Here is a 22088-nt window from a genome sequence, read left to right as displayed (position 1 = left end):
CTCATTCTACCCACACTGCCTCTCTGGTTGTCAGGAGAGATCCCTCTCATTCTACCCACACTGCCTCTCTGGTTGTCAGGAGAGATCCCTCTCATTCTACCCACACTGTCTCTCTGGTTGTCAGGAGAGATCCCTCTCATTCTACCCACACTGCCTCTCTGGTTGTCAGGAGAGATCCCTCTCATTCTACCCACACTGCCTCTCTGGTTGTCAGGAGAGCTCCCTCTCATTCTACCCACACTGCCTCTCTGGTTGTCAGGAGAGATCCCTCTCATTCTACCCACACTGCCTCTCTGGTTGTCAGGAGAGATCCCTCTCATTCTACCCACACTGCCTCTCTGGTTGTCAGGAGAGATCCCTCTCATTCTACCCACACTGCCTCTCTGGTTGTCAGGAGAGCTCCCTCTCATTCTACCCACACTGCCTCTCTGGTTGTCAGGAGAGCTCCCTCTCATTCTACCCACACTGCCTCTGGTTGTCAGGAGATCCCTCTTCTACCCACACTGCCTCTGGTTGTCAGGAGAGATCCCTTCTACCCATTCTACCCATTCACTGCACTGCTCTCTGGTTGTCAGGAGAGATCCCTCTCATTCTACCCACACTGCCTCTGGTTGTCAGGAGAGATCCCTCTTCATTCTACCCACACTGCCTCTCTGGTTGTCAGGAGAGATCCCTCTCATTCTACCCACACTGCCTCTCTGGTTGTCAGGAGAGCTCCCTCTCATTCTACCCACACTGCCTCTCTGGTTGTCAGGAGAGATCCCTCTCATTCTACCCACACTGCCTCTCTGGTTGTCAGGAGAGATCCCTCTCATTCTACCCACACTGCCTCTCTGGTTGTCAGGAGAGATCCCTCTCATTCTACCCACCCTCTCATTCTACCCACACTGCCTCTCTGGTTGTCAGGAGAGATCCCTCTCATTCTACCCACACTGCCTCTCTGGTTGTCAGGAGAGCTCCCTCTCATTCTACCCACACTGCCTCTCTGGTTGTCAGGAGAGATCCCTCATTCTATTCTACCCACACTGCCTCTCTGGTTGTCAGGAGAGATCCCTCTCATTCTACCCCACACTGCACTGGTTGTCCTCTCTGCCTCTGTTGTCAGGAGAGATCCCTCTCATTCTACCCACACTGCCTCTCTGGTTGTCAGGAGAGATCCCTCTCATTCTACCCACACTGCCTCTCTGGTTGTCAGGAGAGATCCCTCTCATTCTACCCACACTGCCTCTCTGGTTGTCAGGAGAGATCCCTCTCATTCTACCCACACTGCCTCTCTGGTTGTCAGGAGAGATCCCTCTCATTCTACCCACACTGCCTCTCTGGTTGTCAGGAGAGATCCCTCTCATTCTACCCACACTGCCTCTCTGGTTGTCAGGAGAGATCCCTCTCATTCTACCCACACTGCCTCTCTGGTTGTCAGGAGAGATCCCTCTCATTCTACCCACACTGCCTCTGGTTGTCAGGAGAGATCCCTCTCATTCTACCCACACTGCCTCTCTGGTTGTCAGGAGAGATCCCTCTCATTCTACCCACACTGCCTCTCAGCCAGGCAGGTACAGAGTGGACTGATCAAGCGCCGCCGACCGTCTCATCGATAGCTAAAATGCAAATGTAGATTCCAGCCTGCCTGGATGGGTTTACACCAGACCCAACCAGGGACGTAGTGGAAACGAACAAACGGTTTTTACTCAACTTTTTATTTAGATAATTATCCTTTACTCTCTTATTATTGCTTTTATCACCATCGATCGACTCTCAAAAGTCTTCTAGACCTGAGTTGTAATCGTTGATCAGAAGTCTTCTAGGTCTGAGTTGTAATCGTTGATCAGAAGTCTTCTAGACCTGAGTTGTAATCGTTGATCAGAAGTCTTCTAGGTCTGAGTTGTAATCGTTGATCAGAAGTCTTCTAGACCCGAGTTGTAATCGTTGATCAGAAGTCTTCTAGACCTGAGTTGTAATCGTTGATCAGAAGTCTTCGTTGATCAGAAGTCTTCTAGACCTGAGTTGTAATCGTTGATCAGAAGTCTTCTAGACCTGAGTTGTAATCGTTGATCAGAAGTCTTCTAGACCTGAGTTGTAATCGTTGATCAGAAGTCTTCTAGGTCTGAGTTGTAATCGTTGATCAGAAGTCTTCTAGACCTGAGTTGTAATCGTTGATCAGAAGTCTTCTAGACCTGAGTTGTAATCGTTGATCAGAAGTCTTCTAGACCTGAGTTGTAATCGTTGATCAGAAGTCTTCGTTGATCACGCTCAGACCGCACACAGACACATGTTGACTCTCTCTCTCTCTCTGCTAGGTGTGGGATACCTGCACCACCTATAAATGTCAGAAGACTCTGGAGGGTCATGATGGAATCGTGCTGGCACTGTGTATACAGGGGTAAGGAGACACACACACACACACACATATACAGGGGTAAGGACACACACACATATACAGGGGTAAGGACACACACACATATACAGGGGTAAGGACACACACACACACACACACACATATACAGGGGTAAGGACACACACACACACACACACACACACACACACACACACACACACACACATATATACAGGGGTAAGGACACACACACATATACAGGGGTAAGGACACACACATATACAGGGGTAAGGACACACACACACACACACACGCACATATACAGGGGTAAGGACACACACACACACACACACACACACACACACACACACACACACACACACACACACACACACACACACACACACATATATACAGGGGTAAGGACACACACACATATACAGGGGTAAGGACACACACATATACAGGGGTAAGGACACACACACACGCACACATGCACACACACACATATACAGGGGTAAGGACACACACACACACACACGCACACACATATACAGGGGTACACACACACACACACACACACACACACACACACACACACACACACACACACACACACATATACAGGGGTACACACACACACACACACACACACACACACACACACACACACACACACACACACACACACACATATACAGGGGTGAGGACACACACACACACACATATACAGGGGTAAGGAGACACACACACACACACACACATATACAGGGTAAGGACACACACACATATACAGGGGTAAGGACACACACACACACACACACACACACACACACACACACACACACACACACACACACACACACATATATACAGGGGTAAGGACACACACACATATACAGGGGTAAGGACACACACACACACACACGCACACACGCACACACACACATATACAGGGGTAAGGACACACACACACACACACACGCACACACATATACAGGGGTAAGGACACACACACACACACACACACACACACACACACACACACATATACAGGGGTAAGGACACACACACACACACACACACATATACAGGGGTGAGGACACACACACACACACACATATACAGGGGTAAGGACACACACACACACACACACACACACACACACACACACACACACACACACACACACACACACACACACACACACACATATACAGGGGTAAGGACACACACACACACACACACACACACACACACACACACACACACACACACACACACACACACACACACACACACACACACACACATATATACAGGGTAAGGACACACACAGATGTGTTAATAGTAGTAATAATAGCAGGACAATAATCACTCTTCTGTCTCTCCTTCCCCCCTCTCTCTCTCTTCCCCCTCTCTCTCTCTTCTGTCTCTCTCTCTTCCCCCTCTCGCTCTCCTCTTCCCCCTCTCGCTCTTTCCCCTCTCTTCCCCCTCTCTCTCTTCCCCCTCTCTTCCCCCTCTCGGCTCTCTTCCCCCTCTTCCCCCTCTCGCTCTCTTCCCCCTCTCTTCCCCCTCTCGCTCTCTTCCCCCTCTCGCTCTCTTCCCCCTCTCTTCTCTCTCTTCCCCCTCTCGCTCTCTTCCCCCTCTCTTCCCCCTCTCTCGCCTCTTCCCCTCTCGCTCTCCTCTTCCCCCTCTCTCTCTTCCCCCTCTCTCTCTCTCTCTCTTCCCCCCTCTCGCTCTCTTCCCCTCTCGCTCTCCTCTTCCCCCTCTCGCTCTCCTCTTCCCCCTCTCGCTCTCCTCTTCTCCCTCTCGCTCTCCTCTTCCCCCTCTCTTCTCTTCCCCCTCTCGCTCTCCTCTTCCCCCCTCTCCTCTTCCCCCTCTCTCTCTCTTCCCCCTCTCTCTCTCTTCCCCCCCTCTCTTTCCCCCGCTCTCTCTTCCCCCCGCTCTCTCTTCCCCCCCGCTCCTCTTCCCCCTCGCTCTCTTCCCTCTCTCGCTTGCTCTCCTCTTCCCCTCTCTGGCTCTCCTTTCCCCCTCTCGCTCTCTTCCCCTCTCTCTCCCCTTCCCCCCTCTGCTCTCTTTTTCCCTCTCTCTCTCTTTCCCCCCGCTCTCTTTCCCTCCCGCTCTCTTTCCCCTCGCTCTCTTTCCCCTCCCGCTCTCCTCTTCCCCCTCTCGCTCTCTTCCCCCTCTCGCTCTCTTCCCCCTCTCGCTCTCTTCCCCTCTCGCTCTCTTCCCCCTCTCCTCTCTTCCCTCTCTTCCCCCTCTCGCTCTCTTCCCCCCTCTGCTCTCTTTCCCCTCCCTCTCTCCCCTCTCCTCTTTCCCCTCTCGCTCTACTCTTCCCCTCTGCTCTTCCCTCTCCTCTTCCCTCTCCTCTTTCCCCTCTCCTCTTTCCCTCTCCTCTTCCCCTCTCCTCTTCCCCTCTCCTCTTCCCTCTCCTCTTCCCCTCTCCTCTTCCCCCTCTCCTCTTCCCCTCTCCTCTTTCCTCTCCTCTTCCCCTCTCCTCTTCCCTCTCCTCTTCCTCTCTCTTCCCCTCTCCTCTTTCCCCTCTCCTCTTTCCCCTCTCTTTTCCCTCTTCTTTCCCTCTCTCCTTTCCCTCTCCTCTTCCCCTCTCCTCTTCTCCTCTTTCCTCTCCTCTTTCCCTCTCCTCTTTCCCCTCTCCTCTTTCCCCTCTCCTCTTTCCCCTCTCTTCCCCTTTCCTCTTCCCCTTTCCTCTCCCCTTTCCTCTTCCTTTCCTCTTCCCCTCCCTCTTCCTCTCCTCTTCCCTTTCCTCTTCCCCTTTCCTCTTCCCCTTCTCCTTTCCCCTCTCCTTTCCCCTCTCCTTTCCCCTCTCCTTTTTCCCCTCTCCTTTCCCCTCTCCTCTTCCCCCTCTCCTCTTCCCCTCTCCTCTTCCCCTCTCCTCTTCCCCTCTCCTCTTTCCCCTCTCCTCTTCCCCTCTCCTCTTCCCCTCTCCTCTTCCCCTCTCCTCTTCCCCTCTCCTCTTCTTCCCCTCTCGCTCTCCTCTTCCCCTCTCGCTCCCCTCTTGTCTCCTTCTCCTCTCGCTCTCCTCTTCCTCTCGCTTTCCTCTTCCCCTCTCCTCTTTCCCTCTCCTCTCTCGCTTTCCTCTTCCCTCTCCTCCTTCCCCTCTCGCTCCTCTTCCCCTCTCGCTCTCCTCTTCCCCCTCTTCTTCCCCCTCTTGCTCTCCTTCTCCTCTCGCTCTATAAACCACTCCTCTTCCCCTCTCGCTTTCCTCTTTCCCCTCTCGCTCTCCTCTTCCCTCTCCTCTTCCCCTCTCACCTCTTCCCCTCTCCTCTTTCCCTCTCGCTTTCCTTCTCTCTCTCTTTCCCCTCTCCTTTCCTCTTCCCCTCTCCTCTTTCCCCTCTCGCTTTCCTCTTCCCCCTCTCTTCCTCTTCCCCTCTCGCTTTCCTCTTCCCTCTCCTCTTTCCTCTCTCGCTCTACTCTTCCCCTCTCCTCTTCCCCTCTCCTCTTCCCTCTCCTCTCTCTTTCCCCTCTCGCTTTCCTCTTCCCCTCTCCTCTTTCCTCTCTCTCTATCTTCCCCTCTCCTCTTCCTCTCTCCTCTTCCCCTCCCTCTCTCCTCTTCCCCTCTCGCTCTCCTCTCCTCCCTGTAGGAACAGACTGTATAGTGGCTCAGCTGACTGCACCATCATAGTGAGTCTGTTCTGACTGTTGTCTCTTATAAATTATCCTGTTTAACAACACACCTACAGTCTGACTGTTGTCTCTTATAAACCACAACAACACACCTACAGTCTGACTGTTGTCTCTTATAAACCACAACAACACACCTACAGTCTGACTGTTGTCTCTTATAAACCACAACAACACACCTACAGTCTGACTGTTGTCTATTATAAACTACAACGACACACCTACAGTCTGACTGTTGTCTCTTATAAACCACACCTACAGTCTGACTGTTGTCTCTTATAAACCACACCTACAGTCTGACTGTTGTCTCTTATAAACCACACCTACAGTCTGACTGTTGTCTCTTATAAACCACACCTACAGTCTGACTGTTGTCTCTTATAAACCACACCTACAGTCTGACTGTTGTCTCTTATAAAACACACCTACAGTCTGACTGTTGTCTCTTATAAAACACACCTACAGTCTGACTGTTGTCTCTTATAAACCACACCTACAGTCTGACTGTTGTCTCTTATAAAACACACCTACAGTCTGACTGTTGTCTCTTATAAAACACACCTACAGTCTGACTGTTGTCTCTTATAAACCACAACAACACACCTACAGTCTGACTGTTGTCTCTTATAAAACACACCTACAGTCTGACTGTTGTCTCTTATAAACCACAACACACCTACAGTCTGACTGTTGTCTCTTATAAACCACAACAACACACCTACAGTCTGACTGTTGTCTCTTATAAACCACAACAACACACCTACAGGCTGTTGTCTCTTATAAAACACACCTACAGTCTGACTGTTGTCTCTTATAAACCACACCTACAGTCTGACTGTTGTCTCTTATAAACCACAACACACCTACAGTCTGACTGTTAATTAGGTACACCATTTGGTACCAAGTCGCACCCGCCTTTGCCTCCAGAACAGCCTGACTTCTTCGGGTATAAAACATTCCCCCACACCATTACATCACTGCCATCAGCCTGTACCGGTGACACCAGGCAGGATCGGAGCAATGGACTCCCCAACGCCAAATTCTGTCTCTGCCTCCTTGGACCTTTGTCCTCAACGAGCAGTCTCCACCCACAGGACTGGGTGTTAGTCGTTCTCTCCTCAACGAGCAGTCTCCACCCACAGGACTGGGTGTTAGTCGTTCTCTCCTCAACGAGCAGTCTCCACCCACAGGACTGGGTGTTAGTCGTTCTCTCCTCAACGAGCAGTCTCCACCCACAGGACTGGGTGTTAGTCGTTCTCTCCTCAACGAGCAGTCTCCACCCACAGGACTGGGTGTTAGTCGTTCTCTCCTCAACGAGCAGTCTCCACCCACAGGACTGGGTGTTAGTCGTTCTCTCCTCAACGAGGCAGTCTCCACCCACAGGACTGGGTGTTAGTCGTTCTCTCCTCAACGAGCAGTCTCCACCCACAGGACTGGGTGTTAGTCGTTCTCTCCTCAACGAGCAGTCTCCACCCACAGGACAGCTGACTGGGTGTTTGTCGTTCTCTCCTCAACGAGCAGTCTCCACCCACAGGACAGCTGACTGGGTGTTAGTCGTTCTCTCCTCAACGAGCAGTCTCCACCCACAGGACTGGGTGTTAGTCGTTCTCTCCTCAACGAGCAGTCTCCACCCACAGGACTGGGTGTTAGTCGTTCTCTCCTCAACGAGCAGTCTCCACCCACAGGACTGGGTGTTAGTCGTTCTCTCCTCAACGAGCAGTCTCCACCCACAGGACTGGGTGTTAGTCGTTCTCTCCTCAACGAGCAGTCTCCACCCACAGGACTGGGTGTTAGTCGTTCTCTCCTCAGGCAGTCTCCACCCACAGGACTGGGTGTTAGTCGTTCTCTCCTCAACGAGCAGTCTCCACCCACAGGACTGGGTGTTAGTCGTTCTCTCCTCAACGAGCAGTCTCCACCCACAGGACTGGGTGTTAGTCGTTCTCTCCTCAACGAGCAGTCTCCACCCACAGGACTGGGTGTTAGTCGTTCTCTCCTCAACGAGCAGTCTCCACCCACAGGACTGGGTGTTAGTCGTTCTCTCCTCAAAGAGCAGTCTCCACCCACAGGACTGGGTGTTAGTCGTTCTCTCCTCAAAGAGCAGGCTCCACCCACAGGACTGGGTGTTAGTCGTTCTCTCCTCAAAGAGCAGTCTCCACCCACAGGACAGCAGCTGACTGGGTGTTAGTCGTTCTCTCCTCAACGAGCAGTCTCCACCCACAGGACAGCTGACTGGGTGTTAGTCGTTCTCTCCTCAACGAGCAGTCTCCACCCACAGGACAGCTGACTGGGTGTTAGTCGTTCTCTCCTCAATGAGCAGTCTCCACCCACAGGACTGGGTGTTAGTCGTTCTCTCCTCAACGAGCAGTCTCCACCCACAGGACTGGGTGTTAGTCGTTCTCTCCTCAACGAGCAGTCTCCACCCACAGGACTGGGTGTTAGTCGTTCTCTCCTCAAAGAGCAGTCTCCACCCACAGGACAGCAGCTGACTGGGTGTTAGTCGTTCTCTCCTCAACGAGCAGTCTCCACCCACAGGACAGCAGCTGACTGGGTGTTAGTCGTTCTCTCCTCAACGAGCAGTCTCCACCCACAGGACAGCAGCTGACTGGGTGTTAGTCGTTCTCTCCTCAACGAGCAGTCTCCACCCACAGGACAGCAGCTGACTGGGTGTTAGTCGTTCTCTCCTCAACGAGCAGTCTCCACCCACAGGACAGCTGACTGGGTGTTAGTCGTTCTCTCCTCAACGAGCAGTCTCCACCCACAGGACTGGGTGTTAGTCGTTCTCTCCTCAACGAGCAGTCTCCACCCACAGGACTGGGTGTTAGTCGTTCTCTCCTCAACGAGCAGTCTCCACCCACAGGACTGGGTGTTAGTCGTTCTCTCCTCAACGAGCAGTCTCCACCCACAGGACAGCTGACTGGGTGTTAGTCGTTCTCTCCTCAACGAGCAGTCTCCACCCACAGGACTGGGTGTTAGTCGTTCTCTCCTCAGCGAGCAGTCTCCACCCACAGGACTGGGTGTTAGTCGTTCTCTCCTCAACAAGCAGTCTCCACCCACAGGACTGGGTGTTAGTCGTTCTCTCCTCAATGAGCAGTCTCCACCCACAGGACTGGGTGTTAGTCGTTCTCTCCTCAACGAGCAGTCTCCACCCACAGGACTGGGTGTTAGTCGTTCTCTCCTCAACAAGCAGTCTCCACCCACAGGACTGGGTGTTAGTCGTTCTCTCCTCAATGAGCAGTCTCCACCCACAGGACTGGGTGTTAGTCGTTCTCTCCTCAACGAGCAGTCTCCACCCACAGGACTGGGTGTTAGTCGTTCTCTCCTCAACGAGCGGTCTCCACCCACAGGACTGGGTGTTAGTCGTTCTCTCCTCAACGAGCAGTCTCCACCCACAGGACTGGGTGTTAGTCGTTCTCTCCTCAACGAGCAGTCTCCACCCACAGGACAGCTGACTGGGTGTTAGTCGTTCTCTCCTCAACGAGCGGTCTCCACCCACAGGACTGGGTGTTAGTCGTTCTCTCCTCAACGAGCGGTCTCCACCCACAGGACTGGGTGTTAGTCGTTCTCTCCTCAACGAGCGGTCTCCACCCACAGGACTGGGTGTTAGTCGTTCTCTCATCAACGAGCAGTCTCCACCCACAGGACTGGGTGTTAGTCGTTCTCTCCTCAACGAGCGGTCTCCACCCACAGGACTGGGTGTTAGTCGTTCTCTCCTCAACGAGCAGTCTCCACCCACAGGACTGGGTGTTAGTCGTTCTCTCCTCAACGAGCAGTCTCCACCCACAGGACAGCTGACTGGGTGTTAGTCGTTCTCTCCTCAACGAGCAGTCTCCACCCACAGGACTGGGTGTTAGTCGTTCTCTCCTCAACGAGCAGTCTCCACCCACAGGACTGGGTGTTAGTCGTTCTCTCCTCAACGAGCAGTCTCCACCCACAGGACTGGGTGTTAGTCGTTCTCTCCTCAACGAGCAGTCTCCACCCACAGGACTGGGTGTTAGTCGTTCTCTCCTCAACGAGCAGTCTCCACCCACAGGACTGGGTGTTAGTCGTTCTCTCCTCAACGAGCAGTCTCCACCCACAGGACTGGGTGTTAGTCGTTCTCTCCTCAACGAGCAGTCTCCACCCACAGGACTGGGTGTTAGTCGTTCTCTCCTCAACGAGCAGTCTCCACCCACAGGACTGGGTGTTAGTCGTTCTCTCCTCAACGAGCAGTCTCCACCCACAGGACTGGGTGTTAGTCGTTCTCTCCTCAACGAGCAGTCTCCACCCACAGGACTGGGTGTTAGTCGTTCTCTCCTCAACGAGCAGTCTCCACCCACAGGACTGGGTGTTAGTCGTTCTCTCCTCAACGAGCAGTCTCCACCCACAGGACTGGGTGTTAGTCGTTCTCTCCTCAACGAGCAGTCTCCACCCACAGGACTGGGTGTTAGTCGTTCTCTCCTCAACGAGCAGTCTCCACCCACAGGACTGGGTGTTAGTCGTTCTCTCCTCAACGAGCAGTCTCCACCCACAGGACTGGGTGTTAGTCGTTCTCTCCTCAACGAGCAGTCTCCACCCACAGGACTGGGTGTTAGTCGTTTTCTCCTCAACGAGCAGTCTCCACCCACAGGACTGGGTGTTAGTCGTTCTCTCCTCAACGAGCAGTCTCCACCCACAGGACTGGGTGTTAGTCGTTCTCTCCTCAACGAGCAGTCTCCACCCACAGGACTGGGTGTTAGTCGTTCTCTCCTCAACGAGCAGTCTCCACCCACAAGACTGGGTGTTAGTCGTTCTCTCCTCAACGAGCAGTCTCCACCCACAGGACTGGGTGTTAGTCGTTCTCTCCTCAACGAGCAGTCTCCACCCACAGGACTGGGTGTTAGTCGTTCTCTCCTCAACGAGCAGTCTCCACCCACAGGACAGCTGACTGGGTGTTAGTCGTTCTCTCCTCAACGAGCAGTCTCCACCCACAGGACAGCTGACTGGGTGTTAGTCGTTCTCTCCTCAACGAGCAGTCTCCACCCACAGGACAGCTGACTGGGTGTTAGTCGTTCTCTCCTCAACGAGCAGTCTCCACCCACAGGACAGCTGACTGGGTGTTAGTCGTTCTCTCCTCAACGAGCAGTCTCCACCCACAGGACTGGGTGTTAGTCGTTCTCTCCTCAATGAGCAGTCTCCACCCACAGGACAGCTGACTGGGTGTTAGTCGTTCTCTCCTCAACGAGCAGTCTCCACCCACAGGACAGCTGACTGGGTGTTAGTCGTTCTCTCCTCAACGAGCAGTCTCCACCCACAGGACTGCTGACTGGGTGTTAGTCGTTCTCTGTAAACCCTCAGACACTCAGACGTGTGAAAGTCCCAGGAAGTCCAGACGTTTCTGAGATACTGGAGCGCCCGGCACCGACGATCGTACCACGCTCAAGGTCGCTCGTTTTTTTTCCCCGTTCTAACGTCTGATGGACCAGTAACTGAATGCCTCGATGTCTGTCTGCTTTATATAACAAGCTACGACCACGTGACTCACTGTCTGGAGGAGCGATCCATTGTGGTGGATGGGACGGTGTACCTAATAAACTGTCCTGTGTATATAACTCACCTTTCTTGCATTTTTTATTTATTTAACTTGTTATTTGAACTAAAGTCGAGTTAAGAACAAATTCTCATTTACAATGACGGCCTCCTGCGGGGACGGGTCTGGGAATATAGAAATAGTTATTTAAAACTATAACACACACGCGACAGCAACACCTGACGACGCGACAGCAACACCTGACGACACGGCAGCAACACCTGACGACACGGCAGCAACACCTGACGACGCGACAGCAACACCTGACGAGCAACACCTGACAGCAACACCTGATTTAACACGGCGGTGCAGCAACACCTGACGACACGACAGCAACACCTGACGACGACAGCAACACCTGACGACGCGACAGCAACACCTGGCGACGCGCAGCAACACCTGACGACGACGGCAGCAACACCTGACGACGCGACAGCAACACCTGACGACACGGCGACAGCAACACCTGACGACGCGGCAGCAACACCTGACGACGCGGCAGCAACACCTGGCGACACGCGGCAGCAACACCTGACGCGGCAGCAACACCTGGCGACCGCAGCAACACCTGACGACGCGGCAGCAACACCTGACGACCGCGGCAGCAACACACTGACGACACGGCAGCAACACCTGACGACACGGCAGCAAACACCTGACGACAACACTGACGCGGCAGCAACACCTGACGACGGCAGCAACACCTGACGCGACACGACGCCGCAGCAACACCTGACGACACGACAGCAACACCTGACGACGCGACAGCGACAGCAACACCTGGCGACGCGACAGCAACACCTGACGACGCGGCAGCAACACCTGACGACGACGCAGCAACACCTGACGACGACAGCAACACCTGACGACGCTGACAGCAGCACCTGACGACCGACAGCAACACCTGACGACGACAGCAACACCTGACGACGCGACAGCAACACCTGGCGACACGACAGCAACACCTGGCGACACCTGACGACAGCAACACCTGACGACGCGACAGCAACACCTGACGACGCGACAGCAACACCTGACGACAGACAGCAACACCTGGCGACCGCGCAGCAACACCTGACGACGCGACGCAACAGCAACACCACTGGCGACAGCAACGACGCGACAGCAACACCTGGCGACGACGCGGCAGCAACACCTGACGACACGCGGCAGCAACACCTGACGACGCACGACAGCAACACCTGACGACGCAGCGACAGCAACACCTGGCGAGCACGACACGACAGCAACACCTGACGACACGACAGCAACACCTGGCGACACGGTAGCAACACCTGACGACACCTAGACTGACTGTAGAACCATGATGTACTTTGCCTAGATCCTCAGCCCTGTGTCTGCTTTGTGTAACATGCCTCTTGACGGTCTCCCTGTCTCTCTCTCTCAACTCTCTGACTCTCTCTCTCTCTCCCCTGACGACACGACATCTCTCTCTCTCTGACGATCTCTCTCTCTCTCTCTCCCATGATCTCTCTGCCTATATCCTCAGCCCTATATCTATACACCTGACGACCAACCTGCTCTCTGTAGAACCATCCCCTGTCTCTCTCTCTTGCTCTGTCTCTCCTCAGCCCTATGTCTCTCTGTGTCCAACACCTGTCCTCTCTGTCTCTCTCTCTCTCTCTCCCCTGTCTCTCTCTCTCTCTCCCTGTCTCTCTCTCTCTCCTCTCCCTGTCTCTCTTCTCTCTCTCTCTCTCTCTCCCCCTGTCTCTCTCTCTCTCTCCCTGTCTCTCTCTCTCTCCCTGTCTCTCTGTCTCCCGTCTCTCTCTCTGTCTCTCTGTCTCCCGTCTCTCTCTCTCCCTCTCTCTCTCCCCGTCTCTCTCTCTCTGTCTTCCTTGTCTCTCTCTCTCCTCTTCTGTCTCTTGTCTCTTCTCTCTCATGTCTCTCTCTCTCTCTCTCCCTTGTCTTCCTCTCTCTCTCTCTCCCTGTCTCCCCGTCTCTCTCTCTCTCTCTTTCTGTCTCCCGTCTCTCTCTCTCTCTCTCTCTCTCTGTCTTCCTGTCTCTCTCTCTCTCCCATGTCTCTCCCTCTCCTCTCTCTCTGTCTCTCCCTTCTCTCTGTCTCCCGTCTCTCTCTCTCCCTGTCTCTCCTCTCTCCCTGTCTCTCTCTCTCCCGTCTCTCTCTGTCTCCTGTCTCTCTCTCTCCCTGTCTCTCTCCCTGTCTCTCTCTCTCCGTCTCTCTCTCTCTCTGTCTCCCTCTCTCTCTGTCCCTGTCTCTCTCCCCTGTCTCTCTCTCTCTCCCGTCTCTCTCCCCTGTCTCTCTCTCCTACCCTCTCTCTCTCTCCCTGTCTCTCTCTCTACCCTCTCTCTCCCTGTCTCTCTCCCTCTCTCCCCGTCTCTCTCCCCTGTCTCTCTCTCTCCCCTGTCTCTCTCTGTCCCCTGTCTCTCTCTCTCCCCTGTCTCTCTCTTCCCGTCTCTCCCTGTCTCTCCTCTGTTCCCTCTCTCTCTCCCCTGTCTCTCTCCCTTGTCTCTCTCTCTCCCTGTCTCTCTCTCTCTCCCCTGTCTCTACTCCTCTCTCCCTGTCTCTCTCCTCTTGTCTCTTCTCCCCTCTGTCTCTCTCTACCCTCTTCTCTCTCCTGTCTCTCTCTCTCCTGTCTGTCTCTCTCCCCCGTCTCTCTCTCTCCCTGTCTCTCTCTCTCCCCTGTCTCTCTCTCTCCTGTCTCTCTCTCTCCCTGTCTCTCTCTCTCTCCCCTTGTCTATCTCTATCTGTCTGTCTCTCTCTCTACCCTGTCTCTCTCTCTCTCCCCTGTCTCTCTCTCTCCCTGTCTCTCTCTCTCTCCCCTGTCTCTCTCTCTCTCCCCTGTCTCTCTCTCTCCCCTGTCTCTCTCTGTGTGTGATGTAGGTGTGGGACGTCCAGACCCTGCAGAAGGTGAACACAATCCGTGCCCATGACAACCCGGTGTGTACGCTGGTGTCCTCCCACAGCATGCTGTTCAGCGGATCCCTCAAGGCCATCAAGGTAGAGCCGGAGACCGTTTTAAAAAATAGAGGCCGAGAAGCTGCTTCCTTCACTTTCCTGGTGTCAGTAGAGACAGAGATGTGGAGAGAGACGGTTCCTCTCTTTCCTGGTGTCAGTAGAGACAGAGATGTAGAGAGAGACGGTCCCTCTCTTTCCTGGTGTCAGTAGAGACAGAGATGTGGAGAGAGACGGTTCCTCTCTTTCCTGGTGTCAGTAGAGACAGAGATGTGGAGAGAGACAGTCCCTCTCTTTCCTGGTGTCAGTAGAGACAGAGATGTGGAGAGAGACGGTCCCTCTCTTTCCTGGTGTCAGTAGAGACAGAGATGTGGAGAGAGACGGTCCCTCTCTTTCCTGGTGTCAGTAGAGACAGAGATGTGGAGAGAGACGGTTCCTCTCTTTCCTGGTGTCAGTAGAGACAGAGATGTGGAGAGAGACGGTTCCCTCTCTTTCCTGGTGTCAGTAGAGACAGAGATGTGGAGAGACGGTTCCTCTCTTTCCTGGTGTCAGTAGAGACAGAGATGTGGAGAGAGACGGTTCCTCTCTTTCCTGGTGTCAGTAGAGACAGAGATGTGGAGAGAGACGGTCCCTCTCTTTCCTGGTGTCAGTAGAGACAGAGATGTGGAGAGAGACGGTTCCTCTCTTTCCTGGTGTCAGTAGAGACAGAGATGTGGAGAGAGACGGTTCCTCTCTTTCCTGGTGTCAGTAGAGACAGAGATGTGGAGAGAGACGGTTCCTCTCTTTCCTGGTGTCAGTAGAGACAGAGATGTGGAGAGAGACGGTCCCTCTCTTTCCTGGTGTCAGTAGAGACAGAGATGTGGAGAGAGACGGTTCCTCTCTTTCCTGGTGTCAGTAGAGACAGAGATGTGGATAGAGACGTTCCTCTCTTTCCTGGTGTCAGTAGAGACAGAGATGTGGAGAGAGACGGTCCCTCTCTTTCCTGGTGTCAGTAGAGACAGAGATGTGGAGAGACGGTCCCTCTCTTTCCTGGTGTCAGTAGAGACAGAGATGTGGAGAGAGACGGTCCCTCTCTTTCCTGGTGTCAGTAGAGACAGAGATGTGGAGAGAGACTGTTCCTCTTTCCTGGTGTCAGTAGAGACAGAGATGTGGAGAGAGACGGTCCTCTCTTTCCTGGTGTCAGTAGAGACAGAGATGTGGAGAGAGACGGTCCCTCTCTTTCCTGGTGTCAGTAGAGACAGAGATGTGGAGAGAGACGGTTCCCCTCTCTTTCCTGGTGTCAGTAGAGACAGAGATGTGGAGACCATCTGCCATCACACCACCACCACCACCACCACCGCCGTCACACCACCGCCATCACACCACCGCCATCGCACCGCCGCCGCCATCGCCGCCGCCGCCGCCATCGCCATCGCCGCCATCGCGCCGCCACCATCACACCGCCGCCGTCGCACCGCCGCCGCCGTCGCCGTCGTCGCCGTCGCCGCCGCCGCCGCCGCCGCCGCCGCCGTCGCGCCGCCGCCGCCGTCGCGCCGCTGCCGCCGTCACGCCGCTGCCGCCGTCGCACTGCCGCCGTCACCCGCTGCCGCCGTCGCCCGCCTGCCGTCGCGCCGCTGCCGCCGTCACGCCGCTGCCGCCGTCGCACCGCCGCCGCCGTCCGCACCGCCGCCGTCCGCGCCGCTGCCGTCGCCGCCGCCGCCGTCGCATCGCCGTCGCGCATCGCCGTCGCGCCGCTGCCGTCGCGCATCGCGCCGTCGCCCCCTGCCGTCGCATCACCGTCCGCCGCCGCCGTCGCGCATCGCCGTCGCGCCGCCGCCGTCACGCCGCCGCCGCCATCGCGCCGCCGCCGTCTGGCCGCTGCCGCCGTCGCGCCGCTGCCGCCGTCGCGCCACTGCCGCCGTCACGCCCCGCCGCCGTCGCGCCGCCGTCGCGCCGCCGCCGTCGCACCGCCGCCGTCGCGCCGCTGCCGTCCGCGCCGCCGCCGTCGCGCCCGCCGCCGTGCGCATCACCGTCGCATCGCCGTCGCGCCGCCGCCGTCGCCCGCCGCCGTCGCATCGCCGTCGCGCATCGCCGTCGCGCCGCCGCCGTCGCCCGCTGCCGTCGCCATCGCCGTCGCGCCGCCGCCGTCGCGCCGCCGCCGTCGCATCGCCGTCGCCGTCACCCAATCGCACCGCCGCCGTCGCCGCCGCCGTCGCCCGCTGCCGTCGCGCCGCCGCCGTCGCCCGCCGCCGTCCAGCGCATCGCCGTCGCATCGCCGTCGCGCCGCCGCCGTCCGCCGCCGCCGTCGTCGCGCTCACCGTCGATCGCCGCCGCCGTCACGCCGCCGCCGTCGCACCGCCGCGCCGTCGCCGCCGCCGTCGCATCATCGCCGTCGCGCATCGCCGTCGCATCATCGCCGTCGCATCACCGTCGCGCCGCCGCCGTCGCCGCCGCCGCCGTCGCGCCGCCGCCGCCGTCCGCATCGCTGCCGTTATCACCGCCGCCGTCGCGCATCGCTGCCGTCCGCCGCTGCCGTCGCGCCGCCGCCGCCGTCGCATCGCGCCGTCGCGCCTGCCGTCCGCATGCGCCGTCTGCCATCCGCCGTCAGCATGCCGTCGCATCGCCGTCACCGCCGCCGTCGTCCGCCGCCGCGCGTCATCGCCGCCCCCACCGCCGCCGTCGCGCCGCCGCCGTCGCCCACCGTCGCCTCACGCCGTCGTCACCGCCGTCGCATCACCGCCGCCGCATCGCCGCCGTCCATCCATCCCCGCCGCCGCATCAGCCGCCGTCGCGCCGCCGCCGTCGTCGCCGTCGCCGCCGTCGCATCGCCGTCGCGCCGCCACGTCCGCGCCGCCGCCGTCGCTGCCCGCCCGTCGCGCCGCCGCCGTCGCATCGCCGTCGCGCCGCCGCCGCCGCCGCCGCCGCCGTCCGCGCCGCCACCGTCGCCCGCCGCCGCATCGCCGTCCGCGCCGCCGCCGCTGCCGTCGCGCCGCCGTCGGATCGCCGTCGCGCCGCCGCCGCCACCATCGTCGCATCACCGCTGCCGTCGCCGCCGCCGCCGCCGCCGTCGCGCCGCCGTCGCACCGCTGCCGTCGCCGCCGCCGCCGCATCCGCCGTCGATCGCCGCTGCCGTCGCCCGCCGCCGCCGTCGTCGCCGCCGCCGCCGCATCGCCGCCGCCCGTCGCTCGCTGCCGCCGTCGCGCCGCCGCCGCCGCGCCGTCGCGCCGCCGCTGCCGCCGTCGCCGCCGCCGCCGCCCGCCGCCGCCGCCGCCGCATCGCCGCCGCCGTCCGCCACCGCCCGCCGCCGCCATCACCGCCGCCGCCGCGCCGCCACCGTCGCCGCCGCCGCCGCCGCCGCCGCCGCCGCCGCCGTCCGCCGCCGTCGCCGCCGCCGCCGCCGTCGCACGCCGCCGTCGCGCGCCGCCGCCGTCGATCGCCGCCGCCGTCGCCTCGCCGTCGCGCCGCCGCCATCACCGCCGCCGCCGCCGCCGCCGTCGCCGCCGCCGCCGTCCATCGTCGCCGCCGTGCCGCCGCCGCATCGCCGCCGCCGCCGCCGCCCCCGCCGCCGCCGCCGTCGCGCCGCCGCCGTCGCGCCATCGCCGTCGCGCCGCCGCCGTCGCGCCGCCGCCGTCGATCGCCGCCGCGCCGCCGTCCGTCGCCGCCGCCGCCGCCGCCGCCGCCGCCGCCGTCACCGCCCGCCGCCGCCGCTGCCGTCGCGCCGCTGCCGCCGCGCCGCCGCCGTGCGCGCCCCGCCGCCCGCCGCGCCGCCGCCGTCGCCGCCGCACCGCCGCCGCCGCCTGCCTGCGTCCGCCGCCGCCGCCGCCGCCGCCGATCGCCGCCGCCGCCGTCCGCGCCGTCGCCGCCGCCGCCGTCGCGCCGCCCGCCGTCGCCGCCGCCGTCCGCCGCCCGCCGCCGCCGCGCCGCCGTCGCCGCCGCCGTCGTCGCCGCCGCCGTCGATCGCCGCCGTCGCGCCGCCGCCGCGCGCCGCCGTCGCCGCCGCCGTCGCGCCGCCGCCGCGCCGCCGCCGCGCATCGCCGTCGCGCCGCCACCGCGCCGCCGTCGCCGCCGCCGTCGCGCCGCCGCCGTCGTCGCCGCCGCCGTCACGCCGCCGCCCGTCGCGCCGCCGCTGCCGTCGGATCGCCGCCACGCCCGCCGCCGCCGCCGCTGCCGCCCGCGCCGCCGCCGCCGTCGCGCCGCCGCCACGTCGCGCCGCTGCCGTCGCCGCCGATGCCGTCGCCCGCCGCCGCCGTCGCGCCGCCGCCGCCGTCGCCGCCGCCGCCGTCCGCCGCCACCGCCGTCACCGCCGCCGCCGTCGCCGCCGCCGCCGTCTGCGCCGCCGCCGCACCGCCGCCGCCGCCGCGCCCGCCGCCCGCCCGCCGCCGCCGCCGTCCGCCGCCGCCCCCGCCGCCGCCGCCGCCGCCGCCGCCGTCGCGCCGCCGCCGTCGATCGCCGCCGCCGTCCGCGCGCGCCGTCCGCCGCCGCCGTCTGCCATCGCCGCCGCCCGTCCGCCGCCGCCGCCGCCGCCGCGCCGCCGCTGCCGTCACCGCCGCCGCCGTCGCCCGCCGTCGCCGCCGCCGCCGTCGCGCCGCCGCCGTCGCCGCGCCGCCGCCGCCGCCGCCGCCGTCGCACCCGCCGCCGTCGTCGCGCCCCGCCGCCGTCGTCGCCGCCGCCGCCGCCCGCCGCCGTCGCGCCGCCGCCGCCGTGATCGCCGCCGCCGTCCACCGCCGCCGTCACGCCGCCGCCGTCGTCGCCGCCGCGTCACCGCCGCCGCCGTCGCATCGCCGCCGCGCCGCCGCCGTGATCGCCGCCGCCGCCGCCCGCCGTCGCCGCCGCCGCGCCGCCGCCGTCGCGCCGCCGCCGTCCGCACCGCCGCCGCCGTCGCCGCCGCCGCGCCGTGCCGCGCCCGCCGCCGTCGCCGCCGCCGCCGCCGTCACGCCCGCCGCCGCCGCCGTATCGCCGCCGCCGCGCCGTCGCGCCGCCGTCGCCGCCTGCCCCGCCGTCATCGCCGCCGCCCGCCGTCGCGCCGCCGCGCACCGCCGCCGCCGTCGCCCCGCCGTCCGCGCCGCCGCCGCCGCCGCCGCCGCCGTCACCCGCCGCGCCGCCGCCGCCGTCGCCCGCCGCCGCCGTCCCGCCGCCGTCGCACGCCGCGCGTCGCCGCCGCCGTCGACGCCGCCGCGCCCCGCCGTCCGCGCATCGCCGCCGCCATCGCCGTCGTCGCCGCCGCCGCAATCGCCGCGCGCCGCCGCCGCCGCCCGCCGCCGCCGCGCGCCGCCGCCGCCCGCCGTCCGCCGCCGCCGCCGCCGCCGCCGCCGCCACCGTCGCCCCGCCGCCGTGATCGCCGCCGTCCGCCGCCGCCGCCGTGCGCCGCCGCCGCTGTCGCCGCCGCCGCCGCCGCCGCCACGTCCGCCGCCGCCGCCGCCGCTCCGTCGCGCCGCCGCCGTCACGCCGCCGCCGTCGCGCCGCCGCCGCACGCCGCCGCATCGCCCGCCGCCGCCGCCGTCGCGCCGCCACGCCGCCACGTCGCCGCCGCCGTCGCGCGCCGCCGTCGCCCCGCCGCCGTCGATCGCCCCGCGCCGCCGCCGTCACCGCCGCCGCCGTCGCCGCCGCCGTCGCCATATCGCCGTCCGCCGCCGCCGCGCCGGTATCGCCGCCCGTCCGTCGCCCCGCCGCCGCCGTCGTCGCCGCCGCGCCGCCGCCGCCGCGCCGCCGTCGCCGCCGTCGCGCCGCCGCCGCCCGCCGCCGCCGTCGCGCCGCCGCCGCCGCCGTCGCGCCGCCGCCGCCGTCCGCCCGCCGTCGCGCCGCCGCCGCCGTCCTCGCCGCGCCGCCCCGCCGCCATCGTCGCGCCGCCGCCGCCGCCGCCGCCGCCGTCGCCCCGCCGCGTCACGCCGCCGCCGTCGCCCGCCGCCGTCTGCCGCCGCCGTCCGCCGCGCCGCCGCCGCCGTCGCCTGCCGTCGCCGCCGCCGCCGCCGCCGCCGCCACCGCCCCGCCGCCGCCGCCGCCGCCGCCGCCGCCGTCGCGCCGCCGTCGTCCCGCCGCCGCCGCCGCCGCCGCCGCCGCCCGCCGCCGCCGCCGTCCCGCCGCCGCCGTCGTCGCCGCCGCCGTCCGCCGCCGCCCACCGTCGCGCCGCCGCCGTCGCGCCGCCGTCGCCCGCCGCCGTCACCGCCGTCGCACCGCCGCCGTCCATCGCGCCGCCGCCGCCGCATCGCCGCCGCCGCCGCCGCCGCCGCCGTCGCCCGCCGCCGTCGCGCCCCGCCGTCGCGCCGCCGCCGTCCGCCACCGCCGCCGCCCGCCGCCGCCGCCACCGCCGCCGCCGTCGCCCGCCGCCGTCGCCGCCGCCGCCGTCTGGATCGCCGCCGTCCGCGATGCGCCGCCGCCGTCGCCGCCGCCGCCGTCGCCGCCGCCGCCGCGTCCCGCCGCCGTCGCCGCCGCCGCCGTCGTCGCCGCCGCCGTCGCGCCGCTGCCGTCGCGCCGCCGCCGCCGCCGCCGCCGCCGCCGCCGCCGCCCGCCGCCGCCGTCCGCGCCGCCGCCGTCACGCACCGCCGCCCGCCACGTCGCGCCGCCGCCGTCACGCCGCCGCCGCCGTCGTCATCGCCGCCGCCGCCGCCGTCGCGCCGCCGCCGTCCGCGCCGCCGCCGTCGCCCGCCGCCGTCCGCGCCGCCGCCGTCGCCGCCGCCGCCGTCGCACCGCCGCCGCCGTCGCCGCCGCCGTCGTCGCCGCCGCCGTCCGTCGACGCCGCCGCCGCGCCGCCCGCCGCCGTCACCCGCCACCGTCCGTCGCCGCCGCCGCCGTCGCGCCGCCGCCGTCCGCCTGCCGTCGCCGCCGCCGCCGTCGTCGCCGCCGCCGCCGTCGTTGCCACCGCCGCCGCCGTCGCCGCCGCCGCGCACGCCGCCGCCGTCGTCGCCGCCGCCGTCACGCCGCCGCCGTCGCCCGCCGCCACGTCGCGCCGCCGCCGTCGCCGCCGCCGTCGCGCCGTCCGTCCGTCGCGCCGCCGCCGTAAATCACCGCCGCCGTCGTTGCCGCCGCCGTCGCGCCGCCGCCGTCACGCCGCCGCCGCCGCGCCGCCGCCGTCGCGCCGCCGCCGTCGCGCCGCCGCCGTCCGCCCCGCCGCCGCGCGCCCGCCGCCGTCGCGCCGCCGCGCGCCGCCGTCGCCGCCGTCGCGCCCGCCGCCGTCGCGCCGCCGCCGTCGCGCCGCCGCCGTCGCGCCGCCGCCGCCGCCGCCGCCGTCGCGCCGCCGCCGTCCGCCCCGCCGCCGTCGCCGCCGCCGCTGCCGCCGCGCCGCCGTCCGCCCGCCGCCGCCGCCGCCGCCGTCTCCGCCGCCGCCGCCGCCGCCGTCGCCCGCCGCCGTCCGCCGCCGTCGCGCCGCCGCCGTCGCGCCGCCGCCGTCGCCCGCCGCCGCCGCCGCCGCCTCGCCGCCACGTCGCGCCGCCGCCGCCGTCGCGCCGCCGCCGCCGCGCCGCCGCCGCCGCCGCCGCCGCCGTCCGCCGCCGCCGTCGCGCCGCCGCCGTCGCCCGCCGCCGCCCCGCCGCCGCCGTCGCCGCCGCCGTCGCGCCGCCGCCGCCGCCGCCGTCGCCCGCCGCCGTCGCACCGCCGCCGCCGTCGTCGCCGCCGCCGCCGTCGCCGCCGCCGCCGCCGCGCCGCCGCCGCCGCGCCCG

General features: G+C 63.6%; 1 long non-coding RNA gene and 1 pseudogene across 1 annotated transcript; one reads left to right on the top strand and one right to left on the bottom strand.

Moving 5' to 3' along the window:
- The window catches only part of LOC127923165 (E3 ubiquitin-protein ligase TRAF7-like), a 74681-nt pseudogene that overhangs the window by 38792 nt on the left and 13801 nt on the right, over window positions 1–22088 (top strand).
- Window positions 5991–6834, bottom strand: LOC127923164 (uncharacterized). Its single transcript, XR_008113530.1, has 3 exons — window positions 6618–6834; window positions 6202–6583; window positions 5991–6159 (listed from the first exon to the last, which is right to left on the bottom strand). It is a non-coding gene; the product is annotated as an uncharacterized LOC127923164 (long non-coding RNA).

Source organism: Oncorhynchus keta, unplaced genomic scaffold (assembly GCF_023373465.1).
Source record: "Oncorhynchus keta strain PuntledgeMale-10-30-2019 unplaced genomic scaffold, Oket_V2 Un_contig_28607_pilon_pilon, whole genome shotgun sequence".
NCBI classification, from domain to species: Eukaryota; Metazoa; Chordata; class Actinopteri; order Salmoniformes; family Salmonidae; genus Oncorhynchus; species Oncorhynchus keta.
The sequence above is the reverse complement of the archived record's forward strand: the minus strand, read 5'-3'. Positions and strand labels throughout refer to the sequence as shown.